This window comes from Salvelinus sp. IW2-2015, linkage group LG4q.1:29 (assembly GCF_002910315.2).
Source record: "Salvelinus sp. IW2-2015 linkage group LG4q.1:29, ASM291031v2, whole genome shotgun sequence".
NCBI lineage: Eukaryota > Metazoa > Chordata > Actinopteri > Salmoniformes > Salmonidae > Salvelinus > Salvelinus sp. IW2-2015.
Genome location: NC_036842.1, coordinates 51525719 through 51538894, shown reverse-complemented (window position 1 = coordinate 51538894; position 13176 = coordinate 51525719). Strand labels below are relative to the sequence as shown.

The 13176-nt window shown below is 44.4% G+C and overlaps 1 protein-coding gene across 16 annotated transcripts in view; it reads right to left on the bottom strand.

Annotated features, from left to right (window-relative positions):
* LOC111962122 (pleckstrin homology domain-containing family A member 7) overlaps nt 1–13176 on the bottom strand; it is a 180509-nt gene that overhangs the window by 97552 nt on the left and 69781 nt on the right. Inside the window, exon 1 of one of the 16 annotated variants that reach the window (XM_023984966.2) lies at nt 4938–5022. The exons of 14 other annotated variants lie outside the window; for them this stretch is intronic. The gene's annotated coding sequence lies outside the window, so the exon portion shown is untranslated. Of the gene's footprint in view, nt 1–4614; nt 4771–4937; nt 5023–13176 lie in introns of those variants that run through there. One more of the 16 variants, XM_023984967.2, reaches the window with a different exon arrangement.

The following is a 13176-nucleotide window of genomic DNA, read 5'->3' as shown; positions in this document are numbered from 1 at the left end:
GAAAAAAATGGCATAATTGCACAATTTCAAACTATCCCTTTAATGTAGCTACATGAAACTGCAATACAGCAAAATATACAGTTCAACTAGGCAGTACAACTACAGTACTGTCACGTTCTGACCATAGTTCTTGTGTGTTTTGCTTGTTTTAGTGTTGGTCAGGACGTGAGCTGGGTGGGGATTCTATGTTGTGTGTCTAGTTTGTCTGTTTCTATGTTTGGCCTAATATGGTTCTCAATCAGAGGCAGATGTTTTGTGTTCTCTCTGATTGGGAATCATATATAGGTGGCTTGTTTTGTGTTGGGATTTTGTGGGTGGTTGTTTCCTGTCTCTGTGTTTTCTCTGCGCCAGATAGGGCTGTATCGGTTTGCCACGTTTGTTATTTTGTATCGTGTTAAGTGTTCACTGTTTATCGTTTTATTAAACATGTTGAGCACTGGCTACGCTGCGTGTTGGTCCGATCCCTGTTACACCCTCTCTTCTCGTGAAGAGAGGGAAGGCTGCCGTTACAGAACCACACACCAATCTCGGACCAAGCAGCGTAGCAACGGGCAGCAGCGGCAGCAGCGGTACCAGGAGGAATGGACTTGGGAAGAGGTGTTGGACGGAAAGGGTTGCTACACATGGGAGGAGATCCTGGCTGGTAAGGATCGCCTTCCATGGGAACAGGTGGAGGCAGCTAGGAGAGCGGAAGCAGCCGCGAAGGGGAACCGGTGTTATGAGGGAACACGGCTGGCCAGGAAGCCCGAGAAGAAACCCCAAAAATGTCTTGGGGGGAGGCTATAGGGGAGTGTGGCGAAGTCAGGTAGGAGACCTGCGCCAACTTCCCAGGCTTGCCGTGGAGAGCGAGAGTACGGGCAGACACCGTGTTGTGCGGAAAGGCGCACGGTGTCTCCTGTACGTGTGTATAGCCTGGTGCGGTACATCCCAGCTCCACGTATCGGCCGGGCTAGAGTGGGCATCGAGCCAGGTGCCATGAAGTGTGTACATGGCACCAGCCTTACGCATGGTGTCCCCGGTTCGCCAGCACAGCCCAGTGCGGGCTATTCCACCTCGCCGCACTGGCCTGGCTACAGGGAGCATTAAACCAGGTAAGGTTGGGCAGGCTCGGTGCTTAAGAGCTCCTGTACGCCTTCACTGTCCGGTATATCCGGCGCTACCTCCTCGCCCCAGCCCAGTAACACCAGTGCCTACACCACGCACCAGGCTTCCTGTGCGTCTCCAGAACTCTGTTCCTCCTCCACGCACTCTCCCTGTGGTGCGTGTCTCCAGCCCGGTACCACCAGTTCCGGCACCACGCACCAAGCTTACTGTGCGTATCCAGAGCCCTGTACGCACTGTTCCTTCTCCCCGCACTCGCCCTGAGGTGCGTGCCCTCAGCCCGGTACCACCAGTGCCGGTACCACGCACCAGGTGTATAGTGTGCCTCGAGAGTCCAGTGTGCCCTTGTTTTGTGTTGGGATTTTGTGGGTGGTTGTTTCCTGTCTCTGTGTTTTCTCTGCACCAGATAGGGCTGTTTCGGTTTGCCACGTTTGTTATTTTGTAAGTGTTCACAGTTTCGTCTTGTTTATTAAAAAACATGTTGAACACGAGCTACGCTGCGTCTTGGTCCGATCCCTGCTACACCTCCTCTTCAGACGAAGAGGAAGAAGGCTGCCGTTACAAGTACAGTACGACTAACTACTACTACAGCTAACGTAAGGAATGCATCTCAACTCCCTTCAAGTCGCATGATATGGGCTGGCACAATTATCGTATAACAGTGACAATTATGGGCAATAAATGTAAACTAAAAAAACAAGAAAATGTCTTAATACATTCATTTTAGGTGAAGGGGGCATTCAACTTTATATTTAAGTATAGTTTGTCAAATAGCAGCAATAGCCCATAATCATTTTCCTAGCAGAGTGGAACAGTTCAAATGTTKAAAGCTGTCAAATCAGTTGTTTTTAAGATAGGGGTGTCACCAAAGCTGTGTTGTATTACTTTTGGTATGTCAATTTCAAAGATGCATTTTGCAAGGTAAAAAAAAAGTAAACTAAAATTACAATAACTGTTAAATCAAATCAAAATGTGCCGAATACAGCAGGTGTAGACCTTACCTTGAAATGCTTACTTGCAAGCCCTTAACCAAGAATGCATTATAAGAAATAGGGTTAAGAAAATATTTACTAAATTAAGTAAAAAATGAAAAGTTAATAAAATAACAATAACGAGGCTATGTGTGGAGGTACAGGTTAGTCGAGGTAGTTTGTGGTAAAGTGACTATGCACAGATAATAAACATGTAGGTATTACAGACTCGGTCAGGGAGAGGTTGAAAATGTCAGTGAAGACACTTGCCAGTTGGTCCGCACATGCTCTGAGGACACGCTCTGGTAATCTTTCTGGCCCTGCGGCCTTGTAAATGTTTACCCGTTTAAAAGGTCTCGCTCACATCGGCTCTGGAGAGCGTGATCACACAGTCGTCCAGAACAGCTGGTGCTCTCATGCATGCTTCAGTGTTGCTTGCCTTGAAGCGAGCATAAAAAGGCATTTAGCCCGTTTGGTAGGCTCGTGTCACTGGGCAGGTCACGGCTGGGTTTCCCTTTGTAGTCTGTAATAGTTTGCAAGCCATGCGACATCCGACGAGCTTCAGAGCCGGTGTAGTAGGATTCAATCTTAGTCCTGTATTGACGCTTTGCTTGTTTAATGGTTCATTTGAGGGCATAGCGAGATTTCTTATAAGCGTCCGGATTACTGTCCCGCTCCTTGAAAGCGGCAGCTCTAGCCTGAAGCCCGGTGCGGATGCTGCCTGTAATCCATYCCTTCTTGTTGGGATATATACGTACGGTCACTGTGGGGACGACGTCGTCAATGCACTTARTGATGAAGCCGGTGACTGAGGTGGTATACTCCTCAATGCCATTGGATAAATCCCGGAACATAWTCCAGTCTGTGCTAGCAAAACAGTCCTATAGAGTAGCATCCGCGTCATCTGACCACTTCCATATTGAGCGAGTCAATGGTACTTCCTGCTTTACTTTTTGGTTGTAAGCAGGAATCAGGAGGATAGAGTTATGGTCAGATTTGCCAAATGGAGGGTAAGGAAGAGCTTAAGTATCCGTCTCTGTGTGTGGAGTAAAGGTGGTCTAGAGTTTTTTTCCCCTCTGATTGAAATTAGGTAAAGCGAATTTAAGTTTGCCTGCACTAAAGTCCCCGGCCACTAGGAGGACCGCTTCTGGATGAGCATTTTCTTGTTTGCTTATGGCTTATACAGCTTGTTGAGTGCGGTCTTAATGCCAGCATCGGTTTGTGGTGGTAAATAGACGGCTACGAAAAATATAGGTGAAAACTCATGGTAGATAGTGTGGTCTACAGCTTATCATGAAGTACCTCTACCTCAGGCGAGCAATACCTCGAGACTTCCTTAATAGACATCGCGCACCAGCTGTTATTGACTGTTATTGACAAATAGACACACCCCCACCCCTCGTCTTACCAGACATAGCTGTTCTGTCGATACACGGAAAACCCAGACAAATGAATATTATCCGTGTCGTCGTTCAGCCCCGACTCGGTGAAACCGTATATCCTTCGCGTCGGACTCATTAAAGAAAATAATCTTTGTTCGAGCTGAGTAATCACTGTTCTGATATCCAGAAGCTATTTTCAGTCATAAGAGATGGTAGCAGCAACATTATGTACAAAATAAGTTAAACAATTGCATAAAAACACACAAAATAGCAGAGTTAGTAGCCTGTAAAACGGCAGCCATCCCCTCCGGCGCCATTATTACCATTTGCATTACAATGAATCCACAATTCCATTATCTTCACAGCCCCATGTACAACATTTACCAAAACTATAAAAACCTACACACCTCCAAGAAAAGTTAAAAGGTTACTGTGCATCCTAGTAAAGCAAGTGTCAACTTTATTTCACAGTTAAGCTCACTGAAGCCATTCCCTCTTCCTCAATGACATTTTTGTCACCTAAATGAGAACTCTACCTCTTTTATCTCTTTAAAATCTCAATCAAATCCCAGCTAAAGCTAGCACTTCCAAACCTGGGTATACGGTCGTAGTCGTTCTCCTCCTCAGACGAGGAGGAGCATGGATCGGACCAAGATGCGGATTGGTAAGTATTCATATTTTATGGGAAACAACAAACATACCAAAATACAACAACCAACAAACGTGACTAACCTGAAACAGTCCTGTGTGGCCCAAACACTGACACAGGAACAAACTACATCAACGACAAACAACAACGAAAAGTCCCGTGTGGTGCGCAGACACAGACACGGAAGACAATCACCCACAAACCAACAGTGTGAACAGCCAACCTATATATGGTTCTCAATCAGAGGAAAACGTCAAACACCTGTCCCTGATTGAGACCATATAAGGCTAATCTAAGTGACCTAAAACATAGAAAACACAAAACATAGAATGCCCACCCAACTCACGCCCTGACCAACTAAACACATACAAAAATAAATAAAACAGGTCAGGACGTGACAACCTGACTGTACTATCGAAATAGATCAATAATTAGCTTGTGTAGGCATGCACAAACCCTCTGAAGATCGCCTACAATACTGTATATGATATCCAGCAAAGCCCAAGCTCACCAAAGCGACTTCCTGCTACATCCTCCGAATAAAACTGCAACTCAGCTGAACTATGACAGTAACACAGTTCTAGTGCTGTTTCAGAGCTGCTTCCATTTGTTTCCTTAGAGCCGGAGCCACTCGCACGTTAGCTCCTACAGCTCGGGCATTGCCCCTCGGTCAATGTCGCCTCAGTATCCCAATAGCTCAGTTCCACCTTGCCCCTCTCTCTCTCTGCCTCTCACTCTCCCTAGATTGCTGGAATGGTGAGCACTTACAAAACGCAGAGCTTTTTAAAATGGTTAAATGAAAGTTAAGGGTTAAATCAAACTGGACTCTTTTACCTGCTTCCACATGGCTACGGTTCTGGCTTTCACTCTGCTGGTCTGTGGTGGTGTATTGAGCTTTCCTGTGTTTAGGCGGAGGGGGGGGGGGTAATGTGCTATCCCAGTAGCTAGGTCCTGTCATAGGGAGGAGGGAATGGGGGGAATCCTATCTGCCCACACCTTCTTCTCGTTCCCCTCTCTCTCTCGCTTGGCTTCCCAGTACGACTGTAGAGGTCACTACAGTGAGAGGCAGTGACACAACGTAGCCTTGCTCCAAACTACCACGGTCTCACGTCCCCGTATAGAGCGCAGGCACATGCGTAGTGCACACGCACGCAGAAATGCCATAAAACAAAATCAGATCTATGAGATAAACTAAAGTCTACAGATGCCTACCAGAATGGGAACGTCAGAGAAAGCTATGGGTATTGGCACATGGAGAAAGCAGGCCCATTTATCAGTGTGGGCCGGCTGTGTGTAGAATTCTATCTGTGTCTGGCGGCACAAATCACTTTAATGAGGGTTATTAACCACGCAGGATGAGCATGGGCCATTAGACTGCTACACACGCACCATTATACGGCCATTTGACCATATCCTCTGTAACAAGCCTCTTTTGAAAAATCATATTTGAGGTGCTATTTTGGGGCATTTGTTTTGCAGCAAACTCCAAATCCTTTAGGACTGGGCCCCTCAGAGGTACTTGGGTGTTCACCTCAAATAAATATCACAAGTTTGTCTTGGCGGTGACTTCAAAAAGCCTTTGTTGCAGAGAACAGGAAAAGCTAARGGTCAGTTTGTTCCTTTCATCTGAATCCACAATTTCAAACTTTACTTGGCCATCTGTTACGACGGAAATTCGTCTTCTGCTCTGCTCTCATCCACAATAGCAATGTGCGCGCAAACACAAACACAGACACATGCACGTGCTGTACACACACAGTATTCCTTCATCTCGCCATGTTACCAAGCCTCCATATTCTTCTCTATACCAAACTAACTAGTCTCTACTATTTTCTCGACTATCTCCGTTGTCCTTTCGATAAAGGAAGTATAACTTGTGGGATTGCTTTCAGCCTAGGGATTGACGTCATAGCCTAACCCTAACCCAGCAGCCTGATCGATTAAAGTGGTGTTTGGCATTGTGGCACACAGGAAAGCTTTTGTTTGGCCAGCTTGTAACCAGTGCCCCCTCTCCTGTTTCACRGTGGCCCTGAACAACAAGGGCATCTCCAGCACAAGAGAGGGGGAAGGGGGCACTCAATTCTGGTGACAGCCTGGCATCGACACCATGCCAGTGATAACGGGCATAGTCGGGTCATAGGCATCACTGACACCTGGCATGGAGTGCCTGCTGGCTATGATGRGACAACCTCGTGCAACATGCTGTTGATAGCGGAACGTGCCGACACTGAGGCGGCCATTTTGCATTGAGAGGTTTGTGTATTCCAACTCCCATTGTCTAGCTGGTGTGATATGTTTATCAACGGTGTGCTGACGCCACCAAAGCAAGCAAGAGATCTGAAGTCCAGGTGTCTCGTGACCCCAAAATGTTGTTGGTTATGTACAAACTCACAGACCAAATAAGTATGTCTGCGGTCTAATGGCAGGTGATTAATCAGTATCCAACTTCGTAGGACTATGAAGCTAACTGAAAATAGCCATCTTTAGAAAATCCCAAATATGTCTAGCTGGCTTTGTGACATATGCCTCAGATGTTGGAGGGCCAGTAGGAGGCACTCGTTCCTCTAAAAACAATATCCCAATGCCCCAGGGCAGTGATTGAGGAAAATTGCCCTGTGTAGGGTGCAGTCATTCAGACGGGACGTTAAATGGGTGTCCTGAATCTCTGTGGTCACTAAAAATCCCATGGCACTTATCGTAAGAGTAGAGGTGTGTTAACCCCGGTGCCCTGGCTAAATTCCCAATCTGGCCCTCGTACCATCATGGCCACCTAATCATCCCCAGCTTCCAATTGGCACATTCACCCCCCCCCCCCTCTCCCCTTTAACTATTCCCCAGGTCATTGCTGTAAATGAGAATGTGTTCAGTCAATTTACCTGGTAAAATAAGGGCAACATTTTTTATAAGTGTGTCTCGTCTCCAAAACATTGTGGATTACAAACAGACTCATAGACGAAAGAAGCAGGAAGGAACTTGTCTAGAGTAGAGAAGAATATAAACTTGGTCTGGATTGAGAGGGTACAAGGACCTAACCTATAGTTACTCCATTGGACTTTTCTTGCTCTGTCTCCAGGCTTGGCAGCAGCTAGCCTGAAATAGACGACAGTCTCCTCCAATGAACAGGTTGGACCTGACCCTCCGTTGAACTGTCGGCACMGTCTCAGAACACATTCCAAAATGCATTCAAATCGGATGTACTACCGCATATTCGCATTGTTAAACTGCAATACATTGGAGGAGAACCGACTTGTGTATGTGTGCGACTGGGATGTAGAGGGAAACAGCTGCTTTTACAGCTCCAGCGCTAACATTTGAGGCCTGCTAACATTGCGTGAACATTTGTGTGAGTGATTTARAGTTTACACTATACCACTACTTCCCTCTGGGTGTCAGTGTCAAAACACAAACAAGGTCAAGGTAACGGAGGTGAGTATCAGGATAGGTCAAGTTTACTCAAGTAAAAACTAAAATTGCCCGGTCAACAAAAAAAAAAGAATCTGCCGGACATTCAGGCAGAGAACTAAAAATATAGAAACACCATTCAACTGATGTCTAAAATGGACTCKGAGCCCAGGGCTTCCTCATGTGAGCCAGTCACATGAATCTTTGCAGGGTGGCGAGGTGTTTGCTCATCTTTGCTCATCTTGTTCACTTAATTGAGTTCACATAACAAGAGAATTTCTCCTTGCCAAATTTTAGCAAGGTCAAGCTTATGTGCTTACTTTAAGTTTTTCATGTGAGGAAATTAACTTAAAACACTTGGTAAAGTTAACTTAAAATGAGTTCGGCAAGTTGTATTACTTTAAGCAAAGTTTCTCAAATCAACCAAATTAGCTTCAACACTCTAGCAAGTTCACTTTAAGAAGCGTTTCCTCAATCACTCAAACTTCCCCTGGAGTTGGACTGGTTCACTGATGAGCACAATTCTTTTCTCCGATAGCTATGGAAATTAGAGAGCTGGTTGTTCGACCCTTGTCCACGCACAAATCAACGCGGCCATTTTGGAAGATGCCTCRGTGCCTGATTCGCTTCCATTAAACCCACTTGGAGATAATACAAATATTCACATTAGCATAAACACTGATGGCAGAGAGACAGCGTTGTGGCGTTGTGTGATTGGGATGAGTGCGGTGAGCACTGAGCAGTATTAAGACTCGTTAGAGAAGAGCCTACGCCGACTCCAAAACCCAGTCTAGTCTACACATGGCAGGTTATGCATTCACTGCAAATGAGATATTTTCCCCCAACTGTAAGACTACTGAGGGAGGGAGGATTAGGGAAAGCTATCTCAGGAGTAAAGTGTGTGTGTGTGTGTGTGTGTGTGTGTGTGTGTGTGTGTGTGTGTGTGTGTGTGAGAGAGAGAGGAAGGTTTGCATAAAGAACTAGGGTTCTGTTCATCTTCCTTCTGCATAGCTTGATAACATTTCTCTGTCTTTTCAGAGTTTCCTGGTCCAGGGAAGTGACAGGGGACAGATGGTGGGTTTGAAAGAAAGTGATAGAGTGTGGGGGAAAGATGGAGGAGAGGAGGTAGAGGGAGGAGGGAGATTAAGAATAAATAAATACATCACATTGATGGACTGAATGGAAAATGGGAAAGACCCTTATGGAAAAATCAGGATTTCACGTGTGACATTTCCACATGTTTTGTACATGTGAAACCATGTGTTTTTGGAACACTTCACATGTGATGATATTTCACATGAAGTTTTACATAGATTTTCACATAACCTTTCATACAGTACCAGTCAAAAGTTGACACACCTACTACACCTTTATTTTTACTATTTTCTACATTGTAGAATAACAGTGAAGACATCAACACTATGAAATAACACATATGGAATCATGTAGTAACCAAAAAAGTGAGATTCTTCAAAGTAGCCACCCTTTGCCTTGACAGCTTTGCACGCTCTTGGCATTCTCTCAACCAACTTCACCTAGAATGCTTTTCCAAAAGTCTGGAAGGAGTTCCCACATATGCTYAGAACTTGTTGGCTGCTTTTCCTTCACTCTGCAGTCCAACTCATGCCACACCATCTCAACTGGGTTGAGGTCGGGTGATTGTGGAGGCCAGGTCATCTGATGCAGCACTCCATCACTCTCCTTCTTGGTCAAATAAATGCAAACCAGATGATGTGGGGGTGCTTTGCTGGTGACACCGTCTGTGATTTATTTAGAATTCAAGGCACACTTAACCAGTATGGCTACCACAGCATTCTGCAGCGATACAGCATCCCATCACACCTCCTCCTCCATGCTACACGGTAGGAATTACACATGCAGAGATCATCCGTTCACAGACTCTGCGTCACAAAGACACGGTGGTTGGAACCAATAATCTCAAATTTGGACTCATCAGACCAAAATGACAGATTTCCGCTGGTCTAATGTCCATTGCTCGTGTTTCTTGGCCCAAGCAAATCTCTTCTTCTTATTGGTGCCCCTAAAAAGCAAGTAATCCCTTTAAAAACAGCCTATGAGGCGTAGATATGAGTCAAAATTGACTACAAAGTGTAAATAGGATAATTTTGGTCATAAAGTAATTCTAATCTAAAAGGGAGTAAACCAGGGTTGGGTTTGGATTACAAGCATGTCAACAAATCATACCCCATTTTGCCAAGCTCCACGTGCAAATCGCCCCTCCGCCCACTTTGCTTCCCTTCATTGAATGGGTCTCCGCTGTTTCATTGCCACAACCCGTTCAAAGGATCAAGGGCCTTATATAGGATTGACCATGCCTCCACAGCCAAAGTTCTATGGTTTGCATGACCTGTCGAAGGACCCAAGCTAATGTGCGGAATAGGGGCTTCGAGTTCGAACCAAAACAAAAGTACCGATTTATGGCGTTCCTTTTAAAACCTCTGAAATTGACTTTTTAACATTTAACTTGAAATTAAATGACTTCACCATTTAGTGCGGATATAAACAAGTGCCCATGCTTTTAAAATATCAGTAACGTTCCGGAACAGTATAGATCACTTTAYTTTCTGGTTCCGTGTATCAAATGATTTTGTCCTTTTCCGGTTTTCGGTTCTGTTCCGTGAACCAGTTCRAAACCTTGATTCATACTCCTTGACTCGTTCCACATATTGAAATCAAATTGATATAAGTAWTCACACCCCTGAGTCAATACATGTTATTAATCCACTTTGGCAGCAATTACAGCTGTGAGTCTTTCTGGGCAAGTCTCGCAGAGCTTTGTACACCTAGATTATACAATATTTGCACATTATTATTTTTTTAACTTCTTCAAGCTCTGTCAAGTTGGTTGTTGATCATTGCTAGACAGCCATTTTCAAGTCTTGCCATACAGTTTTGACTTAAATTGGCTTGAAAATGTAACTAGGCCATTCAGGAACATTCAATGTCATTTTGGTAAACAACTCCTGTGTATATTTGGCTTTGAGTTTTAGGTTATTGTCCTGCTGAAAGGTGGAATTTGTCACCTGTGTCTGTTGGAAAGCAGACTGAACCAGGTTTTCCTCTAGGATTTTGCCTCTACTTAGCTCTATTCCGTTTCTTTRATAAAAATGAATCCCTAGGCCTTGCCGATGACAAGCAGATCCCTTAACATGATTCAGCCACCACCATGGTTGAAAATATGAAAAGTGGTACTCAGTGACGTATTGTGTTTGGTCCAAACAAAACACTTTGTATTTACACTGAACAAAAAGAAAACMCAACATGCAACAATTTCAAAGATGTTACTGAGTTACAGTTCATAGAAGGAAATCAGTCAATTTAAATAAATTCAATAGGCCCCAATCTATGGATTTCACATGACTGTGAATACAGATATGCATCTGTTGGTAAAAGATACCTTTTTAAAAAATGGTAGGAGCGTGGATCACCATTTGCCTCAATGCAGCGTGACACATCTCCTTCGCATAGAGTTCATCAGGCTGTTCAATGTGGCATTTATAATGTTYTCCCACTCCTCTTCAATGGCTGTGCGAAGTTGCTGGATATTGGCGGGAACTGGAACATGCTGTCGTACACGTCGATCCAGAGCATCCCAAACGTGCTCAATGGATGACATGTCTGGTGAGGATGCAGGCCATGGAAGACCTGGGARATTTTCAGCTTSCAGGAATTTTGTACGGAGCCCTGCGACAATAGGGCGGTGCATTGTCATGCTGAAACATGAGGTGATGGCGGCGGCTGAATYGCACGACAATGGGCCTCAGGATCTCGTCACGGTATCTCTTGTGTATTCAAATAGATAAAATGCAATTGTGTTTGTTGTCCGTAACTTATGCCTTCCCATACCATAACCCCACCGCCACCACGTGACACTCGAATTCTCTAAAACGACATTTGAGGCGGCTTATGATAGAGAAATGAACATTGTCAAGAGCTCTGGTGGACATTCCTGCAGTCAGCATGCCAATTGCARGCTCCCTCAAAACTTGAGACATCTGTGGCATTGTGTTGTGTGACAAACCTGCACATTTTAGAGTGGCATTTCATTGTTCCAAGCACAAGGTGCACCTGTATAATGATCATGCTGTTTAATCAGTTTATTCATAAGTCACACCTGTCAGGTAGATGGATTATCTTGGCATAGGAGAAATGCTCACTAACAGGGATGTAAACAAATTTGTGCACAACATTTTATAGAAATAAGCTTTTTGTCAAGTAGGTTAGTATTGTGGATTAACTACAATGTTGTTGATCCATCCTCAGTTCTCTTATCACAGCAATTCAACTCTAAACTGTTTTAAAGTCACCACTGGCCTCYTGGTAAAATCCCTGAGCAGTTTCCTTCCTCTACAGCAACTGAGTTAGGAAGGATGCCTGTATCTTTGTCATGACAGGGTGTATTGATACACCATCCAAAATGTAATTAATAACTTCACCATGCTCAAAGGGATATTSATTGACTGCTTTTTTACCCATCTACCAATAGGTGCCRTTCTTTGCGAGGCAGTGAAAAACCTCCCTGGTCTTTGTGGTTGAATCTGTGTTTGAAATTCACTGCTCTCCCTGAGGGATCTTACAWTTGTATGTGTGGGGTACAGAGATGAAGTTGTCATTCAAAAATCATGTTAAACATTATTGCACACAGAGTCCATGCAAGCTTTTATTTTTAATTAACTTAAACATTTCTAAAAACATAATTCCACTTTGACACAAAATCRAAATTAAATCCATTTTCAATTCAGGCTGAAGCACAACAAAATGTGGGAAAAGTCAAGGGGTGTGAATACTTTGACGGCACTGTATCTGAAGTGAAATAGGAAATGTGATGCAGCGATCAGGTTGGTTCCACCATGCTAATCATAACCYCCATTGATAACGTAAATCAGTGCTCTTTGTGTGTTTGCGTGGGACCGACCAGTGTCTAATGAGGGGAGAGGAGCTGATCTARGCTGCCATGCCCATCAATGGGGTGCTGGCAAAGACCTCACCTCCAGCCTCACCTCTTGCCTGCTCACCAACGGTCGTCGATGGGGAGACCAGAATTAGGTTTCAACATAGGATATGTTCATTTGTCAGATATCCCTACTGCCATTGTTAATAGAACAGTGACTGTGTATGTGTTCGCAGATGCATTTATGGAGCCAGCACTTGGAGACTTGTCTAAAATCGAAAATGGAGAGAGACCTGGCARTCGGCATTAACATTATAATAGACAACTTTTACTTGCATTGTATTTTTGGGGGGTTTTGTTAAATTGACTGGTATCAGTCAATTAGGGGAGGGAGAAACCCTGTGTATTCTGCACCAGGATCAGGGAACTCCTGTTGTGTACGGGACACCACACAGGAAGGTACGATCACATGTTTGCCAAGGCAGCCCCAATACCATCAGACAAAATGCAGATAGGCACAGTATCTGTATCGGGTGGGAATGGCAACGCACATTGTTATATTAGCAGAACACCGCTTCTATGGTATTATGTAAATGGTTGTTTATTCTACATGAACCTGTTAGTACATTTGAAAGTTCTCAAAACAATTGTTTACAAAATCTACATAAATTCCGCATTTTGTATTCTTGGCATATTACTCTGTAGGCTACTGACCTATTCTTGGCTTCCTCCGGTTCCTCCAGGAATCTCCGGGAATCT